Source organism: Poecilia reticulata, linkage group LG22 (genome assembly GCF_000633615.1).
Source record: "Poecilia reticulata strain Guanapo linkage group LG22, Guppy_female_1.0+MT, whole genome shotgun sequence".
Taxonomy (NCBI): Eukaryota; Metazoa; Chordata; class Actinopteri; order Cyprinodontiformes; family Poeciliidae; genus Poecilia; species Poecilia reticulata.
The window spans coordinates 7,060,447-7,071,750 of NC_024352.1; the positions used below are offsets into that span (position 1 = coordinate 7,060,447).

Here is an 11,304-nt window from a genome sequence, read left to right on the forward strand (position 1 = left end):
CCTACCTACCTACCTGCCTGCCTACCTACCTACCTACCTACCTACCTACCTACCTACCTACCTACCTACCTACCTACCTACCTACCTACCTACCTACCTACCTACCTTTATGCAGCTACCGTGTGAATGTAGCACTCAGAGCATCACAAACGATTTGTAAACGTAAAAAAAACCGACCGGGCCGTCAGTCTCTTGAAGCCCCCGCCCCGCCGGTCTGTTGACGGGAACTCCCCCCTAAGTTCCCCGGTTCTCCTCTCGCTGCTCATTCTCTCCATGAGCTGTCACACACATAGAAACACACACACACACGCACAGAGACGCGTACACACACGGAGCTCCTGCGTGTTGGAGCAAACCTCTGCTCCGTCTAGTCTCTCGGCTGCCGAGCCGCAGCTGGTTTGATTCTGCGGGTAGCGCGGAGCCTCGTCGTGACAAGAGTTTTTGGGGGATTCGGCTGAGTGAGCGGCGGAGAAGGAAGGTAAGACGATGGTGTCGGAGTGAGTGCTTCCTCTGCTCTCTGTTTAAGGAAACTTGCTTGCTTCCCTCGCTGTGTTGTGCCCTGTAGGAATATCACTTGGGCTTTATGTGTGAAATTTCCAGGATGAATTGGGCGTTTTTTGTGTGTGTGGTTTTTTTTTTGGACACGTTTGGGTCCCCGCGCGCTGAGCGGTATGTGCGCATATCGAGGGCGCTCGTGCCCTCTCATCAGTGGGGAACCTCCAGTTGTGTGAAAGGAAGTTGGGATATCTTGCGCCAAGACTCCTGTAGTGAGGCACCTGAAGGGCTCTAACAACAAGTGGTGTAGATCTAGTCAATGTGCTCAAAGCTTAAGAGGGAAACTAACTTCATTTTGGAAAGGAAAATCCGCTTAGATGCAGTTTTTACATTATTTTTTTCAGTAGATGTCCAGAAAATCGGTTGTCAGTGAGCACGGGTCAGTTACCGGTATTAATCGCTAAGTTAAGAAAAAAAAAACTACATATTTGTGGTTTTATAACCACAGATATTCTATCATGCTACTTCCTGCCGTTTAAAGTCCTTTTCATGCATTGCCAGAGACAGTGTTGGTGTGAACTGGAGTTTTCTCCATTGAGTAATGCAGGGGTAGCCCTGCTTCACTTTTCCCTGCACACTGCTGATCAGCTGGCCAACACAAGCCTACTACAGTTATGTATGAAAGTAGGCTTGGACTGGTATGAGATTATCATGGTGTGATAACTTTGAGAAAAATGATTCACATCTCAGTACAATCTCTTTTTCTCAAAAACGCCCTAAGAAGTTGGAATTTCAGTCAGAAAAGTTGACTTGTGTGCATATGAAAATGTGGTGAATGAGGCCAATGTTAATTATTTGTTTGCACTTTTGACGGTTTATCTCTTTAAACCAGACACGCTTAGCTCAGTAAACATGCTGCCATTGTTTTAAATGAGAAAAGTAAGAGAAATATGCTATTTGTTAGCTTGCATTGCTAACAACAGTTAGCCACAACAGCAGTTAACAACCCCCACTGTTTTCTGACTTGCATTTACAATGCTCCCCTCTCGAGCGTTTGGTTGTTTATTTAGAAATCAGAATATATTTCAAAAGCTCTGGTTGCATTAATAAATACATTTTTAAGTTTTGCAGCAGTCTTTGAGCTGAACGGATTTTAAAAAAAGCTTTACCAGAGACAAATATAAATATTCAGAAACCAAGTAGAAATCTGAAAATGTTCTACTGTTTTGAATGATGCTGTGCTTGCAGTGCTGTAATGCAACTCATTTGGCTCCAATGTGTCCTTCAGCCCTCCTATAAGGTGAGCGTTTGTGTATGTGTGCACACACATTCACATGTGTATGTGCGCCTGCTGTTTGGCGATATCCTGCCAGGTCCTAGAAGGTGGGGGTCAGTCACAGGGTCTCCCCTCTGGAATTCTCCTAGAATAGATGTGACACACACACACACACACACGCACACGCACACACACACGCACTGAGAGAGACCTGCGGTCCTTTTTCAAACTTTGATTCCATTCTCTCCACGTCCACCCATCTCAGCAATCTGGCTCGTTTTTATGTTATTCTGGACCAATTTTATCTATTCATCAGCGCTGATTCAAAAACTAAATGGCTTAAGCAGAAAAGCCTGTTTTTCATTATGTGGCCAATTGTTAAATATATTTTTTTCAGCCTTTTTATTGTCAGGAAATTCTTTTTTGTTCACAGTCCATTTTGTGCATCCAACCACCACTCTTGACAAGGCAATTCAGTATTAACAAATATTGGGTCAGAAGACAGAGACAATTCACCGGAGCTTTATTGTTACTCCCCGGCAGGTCCAGTGTATTTTTGTCAAGATGATAGATGCTTGAATAAGTGTGTGTGTGTGTGTGTGTGTGCGTGTGTGTGTCAGTGACTGAAAGAGAAGGAATTAGAAGAACTCGCCTGCTGAAACTTGAGCCTATTTGGACACACTGACGTTTGCAGGGCCACAAAGAGAGTTCTTCATGAACTCTGAGGAATCTGGAAGCCTCTGTGTGTGTGTATGTGCGAGCCTGTGTGTCACATTAGACATCTTCTTTCATCTGGCATGGATACTCACAGATATTCTTGTGATTGTTTTTGCCTTAATGTTGACATGATGCATAGTTAAGTTAGTGATTGTCTTCCCAAAAGACCCCACAGGTTGTTGCTTCTTGCAGGAAATTACAACTTGCACTTTGAAAGAATGTGCAGCTTGCAGTGGTTGTGACAGAAAACGTCATGTGAAATATCTTTAAAAAAAAAAAGCAGTATTATACCAGTATGATTTATGTATGAAAATAAAAAGTTAGATGTAATGTCTATCTCTGATTTAATGGTGTTATTCCTGAATAAAAACAGGAAACAACAGAGTAATTGCAATGACATATCTTTGTCTTAACAGCCATTTGTTTGGATTTCACTAAGGAAACCAAAAAAAATGCATTTTGTTATTGCAGTGGCAAAAAAACAAACAATAAAAAACACGTTTAAGCCCCAACACCTAGCTTTTTAAAAAAATCCTTCTTACCCTATAGTTTCTAGTGGTTTAAAATTTGATTTACAAATTTGCAAAGTACAAAATAATAAGTAAATTTTATTTTTGTGTGACAACATATGTTCTCATAAAAATAACTAATTCAGTTTCAAGTCTACGCCCAAGACTTGCATCTTAAGAAATACCAAATCCTTGAGGCATTTTGTTAGCAAACCCAGCCCAACATGGTAATTTAGTTATTGCAGTACCCACTTCTGCCTGTTGAGGCAGTATTTTACTGGAAGTACCAATTATGATTCAGAGCGTGAAGTTACATCCTTCTATGTACTACATTGGGATGTAGAGATGAACCGTTTTCCAGCTATGTGGTGGCCAATTTCTGATCTTTGATTTTATTAAGCTTTATTGCCCTTATTACCCTCTGGACTGTCAACAGGTGCAGAGGGTACTTGTTGCTTCCATTCAGAATTTGCTTCAAGTAACCTTACTGCTATTCATGCCTAAATCCTTGATTTTTTTAGTTAAGTAAGTAAACAAGATGCAAATCAAATCTGTTAAAAGGCACAAATCCTGATCTGCAAATACATGCGTTACGCTACCAGAGAGCATTTTTGTTCTGTTTCTCATCAATGTGAGAATTTCAAGTTTTTCAAGCAGGCGCAGCAGGAACCTACTGACCCATTGGTATGGTTTGAATGCAGCATTCAGAACCGCTGAACAAAACAAAACAAATACGATGCAGAGACAGTAACCCAAATGCAACATAAACATTTCAGTGTGACAAACAGGAAAAGAAGAGAAGAATTTCGGAAACAAAATACTTTGGCATGGTGCTGTTTAGGGTTTATTTATTATGCCTTTGGAGCCAAACTTTTACATGCTGACTTAAAGAAGGGACATTTAAAAGACAGTGAATATTAGATAACGTCTACCTGTGGTGTTTTTGGACCATTTCATCAGTTCGAATGCGCGTGTGTGTATGTGTGTTAACACCATACACACACAGCGGGAATCTGCGCGAGAAAGCGAGAAATCTGTTTTGCTTCCCATCACAGCTTGGCAAATCCATGCTTTGCTGAAGTGAAATGTGATGTCAAGCTACCTCAGGGTGTGACAACTTATCCAAGAACGACAACCCACAGGGGAAAAAGTTTGGTTTGGTTTGGTTACACTTTTCATTTTATGCACTTTGAATGTACTCCTTCCTTAATTGATCGGTGGCAGACCTGGCTTCATATTTACTGAGGATTTCTGTTCGTATCTACTTTGTTTGACTTACAAGTACTGCTCTGGTGAAAAACATTATTTTATTTTAGTCTTCTTCTTGCTTCTCTGCATGACAAGATTGTCTGTGGGTGGATTGGTGGGTGGCTGGGCATCAGAGTGGGACTCCATTACAGAGCTGTATAAATCTGAGCCACGGTTTCTTTGCATTTCCTCAAGCATGTGCGTCTTTTCACACGTGCTTGTGGCTCCGAGCTCTTAGTTTGTCAGTGCTTGTGTGTGTGTGTGTGTGTGTGTGTGTGTGTGTGTGTGTGTGTGTGTGTGTGTGTGTGATTGTGTGTGAAGCCATCCATTCATAGCCGGTTTTAAGTTGGGTTTCGTCTTTTTCAAGCATAGGTGGAAAGGGGCAGTATGACTGCCTCTGGCAAATATTCGATTGGAAGCTCTGGCAGCAACCACTGTGGCTCTGGTGGTTCAGTGCAGATGGATGGAGAAAGGAGGTTGGGTCTGGAGTCACAAATTGCACACTAGATATATATTCTGTGAGGTATATATCAAAATTTGCAACAATTCATAGAAAAAATGGAAGATTCACTATAACGTAGCAAGACCAGATTTTAACAAACCTTTCAGGACAACTAAGAATGTTTTTTTTGTTGTTTCCACAAGAAGAGAAAATTAATCTCAAAATAGGTTTTGAATAATCTGTAGTTAGTGTAGAATAATTCGGCCCAGGTTTGAGAAGTCTATGCATTGCAGTGTTCAAGCTTATCTCAAGCTAGGCGTGTCCCAGTGGCAACCCCCCCCCCTGAAAGAACTGAAAAGGCCACTTTTCACAAATAGAATAAAGGTTTTATGAATCTCAAACTGCATTTTAAAGACTGTGTTTTATTCAGTCCAAGTATTTCAGATTTTAATAGAATGGTATAATGCAGACCAGACTAATTCTAAGCGATAAAGTAGCACTGACAGAAAGCACTTGCTAACATTAGCATTTTTCGCAGCGAATGAGTCGCATGTCACCATTTACTCACAGAGCTTAGAAACCATTTGAATCTTGTCTGTCACTCCTCTGGTATTTTTATGCAGCATTCATGTGGCCCCAGCAACTTAAAAGTGGTTTGGGGTACTTGTGTAAAACCGATTATTTTGTTGACAACATCGCTACTCTACAAGAGCTTCATTTCTTCTAATCGAGTCTCAAACATAGATGATATCGATGTTATTAAAAGCACTTTAAACCACCAGAAGAGAATTTTTTTAGCTGTTTTGAAGTGCAAACTGAAACTGAAAAGGTGATCAAGGGGTCGTGAAACTTGACTCTGTTACGCCAGTTCTTTCAGGAGGAATGGGGGAAATCTCCAGCAAACTATTATTCAAGTTATACTGTAGAAAAGGGACTTGTATCACATAATATTGAAACTATACAGTAAATAAAATCTCAAAACAATATTTTTCATTCATTATTCTGCAATTTAGCAAACAGAAATAATTTTTGCCAGCTCTAAAAGGTGTAAAACAGAAAAACTTTAGTCTGAATTAATGTCAGGCAGTGAGAAAAACCTGGCATCTCTTTTGATGCAATGTACTAATACCTCAATTCAAGTGTATGTCAGATTTAAATGGGGAAAAAGAAAAACTCACGGTGAAGTGCAGGAACATGATTTTAAAAAATGAATGAAAATAAAGCATGTTTAAAGAAAATTAAAAAAAAAAGACTCTGAGCACCTGGAGAAATACTGCTAAGGGCACTTTAGAAGATTAAAGAAGAGTCTGTCCACTTGGAAGTAAATTACAAAGGAATGAGATATTTTTATAGTAATGCTCATTTATTAGTTGCGATCGTTTAATGAACCTGTAAAAGCTTCTTCTGCACAGACGTGTGACATAATAGGAGAGTGGTCAATAAAAGAGAGTACGTAACAGGAAAGCAACAGAAGTGGAAACTCATTTTGAACTGACTTGGTGGCATCTCTGCTTTCTGCTAGCATGAAAAGTCAGAGCAAATCGTCGGTTTTTCACACGTTTTGCTTTCCAATTGATTAAATCTGTGATTAATGCTCTCTGCACCCACATGTGGTCGCCTATTTTTGTTGGAATAACACACACCCATGTTCACGCATATGTGCTACATACACACTCATGGACACACCAAATTGTGTTACTCATCACTGCAGCACAAGGCGCTATTGTATTTAGCACTTTTCTGCCTTTTTAGGCACATAGTCATTCACATTTTCCAGCAGGATTTGCTCGGTGTGTGTGTGTGTGGGTGGTCTACTCATATTCCATGTAATGCTGCCCAATGCTAAAAATGAAGACATGACAGGGAAAGTGTGTGTGATATAGAGAAGTTGGTGTGTTGGGGTACATGGAGCTGCGTCTCAATAAGCCAAGGCTGCAAACTCTACAAGTTCTGCTTTTGTCGAACATACTTAGAAATCTTTTTACTTACTGTCTTTATAAATCTGACAACAACAAAAAAATAACAACTTCACTATCACAAATCCTTGACGGAGTCTGTGATGTCTTTAGGATTTCTTTAGAATTTTGAAAGGGCAATTCAGGGAAAATGAAGGAGGAGAAATTCAGATCAGACAAGGATAAAAGGACTACTTCAAAGCTAGCTGGCATAAACCAGGCTGCAGTCACTAGGGAATTTAACAAAAGATTCAAATAAATATTCTTCCTCTAAGAGAAAAAATAATTTTTACTGTTTTCCACTCACACCTGCAGTAGATGCATTTGTAAATCACTGCTTTGGCAAGGTGGAACATTTTTAATTCATTTTATTTGCTGTTTCAGTTGTATTTTATGCTCTGTTATTGCTAAAGACTTAGCATCGTCTCATTCGTTTCTGTTTTGCCCACTGTTGATCTCTGAGTTTGCTACTCATGGTTGTACAGATAAGACAAAGGAGCACTTAATTTATGGAGTCATTGTGGAAAAAGAAGCAGCAGAAATAGCCATCTGGGCCAAGTTTGATATATATGTATGTTGATATGAATCTGCACCAATGGAAACTCATTTTAATCAGTCATTTTCTGACACTCCACAATGTGACTTAAAACTATAGTTACGAGCAATAAAACCCATAAATTAGCTTGTTTTTCTGTCACATAGCTGGTGTTCATGGTAATCCAGGCCAAACCAGCAACAACAGCAACTGAATGAGATCCAAGTTTTTGTCAAAATAAAGTCCAAACTAAGTTTTGAAATTGAAAGCAACAGCGTTTGCCGCTGAACCCAACCCACAATAGGGCGATTCATACATGAGTGAGTGGGAGGTGGACTGGGCCCAGTGGCCTCTCCTCTCCACCTTTAACCACTTGGAGATCCACCCTGGGAAAAGACAAAAACGGAACTAGAATAAAGTAAAAGGAGGAGGAAGATTGTTGAGACAGGAATGAGAATCTTTGATTCACAAATATCCCAACATCCCCCTCGCTGCTCATTGACTGGTTCCTTTGTGGATGCGGTGAAACATGCTGATTGGCTGCTTGGGTCTGAATGTCAATGCTTCTCAACTGAGGACTCTGGAATTTGTGTGTGTGTGTGTGTGTGTGTGTGATGAGTTAATGGCTATCCATTGAGTGCTTGATTGTGTCCCCGCTGTCAACACTGGCCCTCTTTGTTCAGACTTTCACAAATACCCACATGTACACACGCATCTGAATAAGAACAAGGCATTCCTCCGATGGCAGGGAACTTGCCATGACAGAAAAAAAAATAAGAGAGAAAAGGGAGAAAGAAATACCACCACCTTCAGTGACTCTGTGGTTCCTCCTGGTCCTGGTTTCAGACATGAATCAGTCTGAGGCTAAAAATGTTATATTGCTACATTTTATGATAATTCTACACCATCTGCTCTTTTCATCATTTCTTTCTTCTGTGGCTGTGGACCCAGATGAACCCAGTCCCGCATAAAAATGAGTTAAATTGAATTTGCAAGAATATAGGAGTTAAGAGTGTGGCTGTGGTTCTGCAGGGAGCCCTTAGTTTCTGCGAGTCAGGACTCGGCTTTGATTAAATGTCTGGAAAGCAGATGTATGGCATCTTGACAACCTAAGTGATGCCACAGCACAGTTGTTGCTACCATCAAAAGTAATAGTACCTTGTAAAAGTCTTTTACATTAAAGCAAAGCACCATGTATTTCATTGGAATTGCAGATGGTAGCCCAATGAATTGCTCTATCATTGTTCTATCAGAACCCCTTTGCAATCTAGCTGTGTAATTTAAAACGCAGTAGAGAGGTAAGCTATGAAGTTTTGCAAACTTTACTCATTCCTTAGATATCCCAACATCCCAAGCTTCAAACATGGTGGTGGTAGCATCATGCTGTAGAGACGCCTCTCTTCAGCAGGCACACGGTGGAGCTGGTCGAAGCTGATGGATTGAGCTAAATGTTGGCCCATCGTGAAATAAAACATGTTGGAGTCTGCAAAAGACCGAGGCAGGGTTTCACTTCCCATCAGAACAACAACTTCCACCGGAGTATCAGTGGAATGGTATGGAAAAAAGTCCAGACCTTGAAAATTGATTGATTAGTTGATTGATTGTAGACAGAAACCCTCACCTCAATCCAATTTGGTTGAGCTTGAGGTAAAAGAAAAAAAGGGTAAAAATTGTATTGTTGAAGCTGAAATCCTCCAAGAGACTTGCAACAGTACCTGCAGGATAGGTTAGATTTTTGTCAAAGTAAAAATACAAAGAACATCAAGTGTTTTTTCTTTCTTCACATTTATGTGCTACTTTGTGTGTGGAAAATGATCAGCGAGTGTCATAAGTGCTCTGGAAGGCACTTTAAGAGCTTGGAGCAGACCTCAATAGGCCTGAGTTGTGGACTATAATGGCTGCTTTGTTACAGGATACTTTCAGCACTGTTTGGTTTGGTTAAAGCAGCAGAAACACTTGATTAGGGGGTTGCAGTCGGGGTTGGAAATATCCATTTTTTTCATGCATACATGTAAATTCCTGATTGACGAGTTCCTGAATTTCACTTTCACTTTTTTTTTACAATTATGCTTGGGGTCGCTTAACTTTTGAAATGTAACTAACCGTGGTTTCCAATATCAGCACAAATCTGTCATGGTGTCAGTTTTATAGGTGAGGCCTTCTTGCTTGGAATTTGGAAAGGTATCCGGCCAAGAGAAGGATACTTTTCATGAGAGGTCATGAGACGAATTCAAAGATGTGACATCATTGGGCTGGCAGTGGGCGCCTTCGGCTGCTTTGCGTGCAAGATGTTCGAGCCTGCAACATCCATAACTGCACAACATATCAACTAACAACATGCCTGGGGTAAATGATTCCCTTTTATTTGTCAGTGTGGGCAGACCATGCGTCTCACAGTTGACCACAGACTGAGGAAGACAGACCAAAGGATGGAAAATTGTATGACAGAGCTCGATGAAACGTAAAGGAAATGCAGTATCCAGTGTGTTGCACAACGAGAAGAGAGTAAAATACAAGAGATTTGGATAAATCCACCCATTTGGCAATAGACCTTCAGTCTAAATATTGTCTGTCCTTCTTGGGGAAACAAGCAAAGAGTCTTTGCCTCTGTTTGCCGTGCCAGTCTGTACACCAGGGCAGAGTACAGCTATTGCAGAGCTGTTAGTAAATTAAAATGTGAGTTGGGAGGACAGAAAGAGGTGGAGGAGGGAAGTAGCAATCTCTCTCTAGGGGAGTGAAAATGACCCAGTTGTACTAGTTTGCCCTTCCTTGTTTTTCTCCTCTCACTTTAATCCTAATTCATTTAAGGAGCGTCACTGGCGAGATAAGATTGCTTTGACACTGTCAAGGCTTAAGTGCATCTCTTCCTCGTTCTGGCTGGAGGAAGCCGGAAGTGGGCTGGTGTTGCGAGAGGAATGACAGCCTTTATCTCGGTCACTAAACACAGGCTGAGAGAGGCCCGTCATTGTTTGCTCTGCTGCTTCCCCCGCTCCGTGCGCATGCACACTCAGAGGACAGCGTAGCGGAGCCGGCGGCGCGCGCCGATATTCAGGCCCAAGAAAGAAGGTCACGTTTTGCAGAGGAACACGTAGACAGACACACAAGCGGACGCGCTCCGCTCGGCTGCGGTCGGACGAAGCAGTGGTGTGTGTTTAAATACGTGTGTGCGGTGGACTGTTGGCAGGCAGTGTACGATGAACTGGTCAGTACCAAGCACACTCCAGCTTCCCTCATGCCTTCCAGTCTGACCACTAGTGGCTGTGCTTGTGTGTGAACTCCAGTGCAGTTTAATGCTCCATCCATGCTTTCTTCCTTCCACTCGGAAGGATACTATTTCTTAACTTAACACATTTTGTGTAGTGAGGCTATCGTGATGCCATAAAAGTTGGATTTGCATAAAGGGTCATTTATTCTCCAATAAGTGTTTCTTCATTTGGGTGTGTGTTTGATGGGCTTTGGAAAGATATTAGTTACTGAGTTTCCCAGGAAAGTCGTCTAGCGTCACAAACATATGAAGTCAACTGTCAGAAACCGTCTTCAATGTTGTTTGATTTTGCAACACACTTATACATGCACGGAGTTTGGCCAACAGAATATTCCAGGAATACATTCAGGCATTATTTGCAATGGTTGAAGAAGAATTTGCTCTTGTTTAGGCTTTAAAAAAAAAAAAAAATTTACATCAAAAAATGATCAAAACAGCTTAAAAAAACCATCAGACAAAATTTCTGCATATTTATTTTACTCCTTAACTTTTTTCCCCAAACATGGAAACATTAAGGTCTAATTAAGATGCACTCTTGCTCTCGTTTTTGTAACGTATTGCTTTTTTCAATTAAAATAAATAGGATCAGTAACTACATTTGTCACCATCTGTAGTTTCCAAAAAGGCTCATTTGTATCTTTTTTTTCTTTGTTGTTGTCTCATTAGGGTTTCTCTGCTCAGCCAAGCTCGTCTAATCCAAATGATCTTTATCCCCACAAAGGCTAATTTGAGCTTGAGTGAACATGTCTTTGTTACCAGCACCTCGTTAACTCTGCGTTTTATTTTTATTAATTCTGTTACAATAACAGGAGGATAATTATAATCTGTTATAACAATAGTTATATCTATATTTAGTTTTATA

The 11,304-nt window shown here is 40.7% G+C and overlaps 1 protein-coding gene across 1 annotated transcript in view; it reads left to right on the forward strand.

Moving 5' to 3' along the window:
- Positions 1–224: 224 nt before the first annotated feature.
- ppp2r3a (protein phosphatase 2, regulatory subunit B'', alpha) overlaps positions 225–11,304 on the forward strand; it is a 65,973-nt gene continuing 54,893 nt past the window's right edge. Inside the window, exon 1 of the mRNA XM_008399219.2 lies at positions 225–478. The gene's annotated coding sequence lies outside the window, so the exon portion shown is untranslated. The remainder of the gene's footprint in view (positions 479–11,304) is intronic.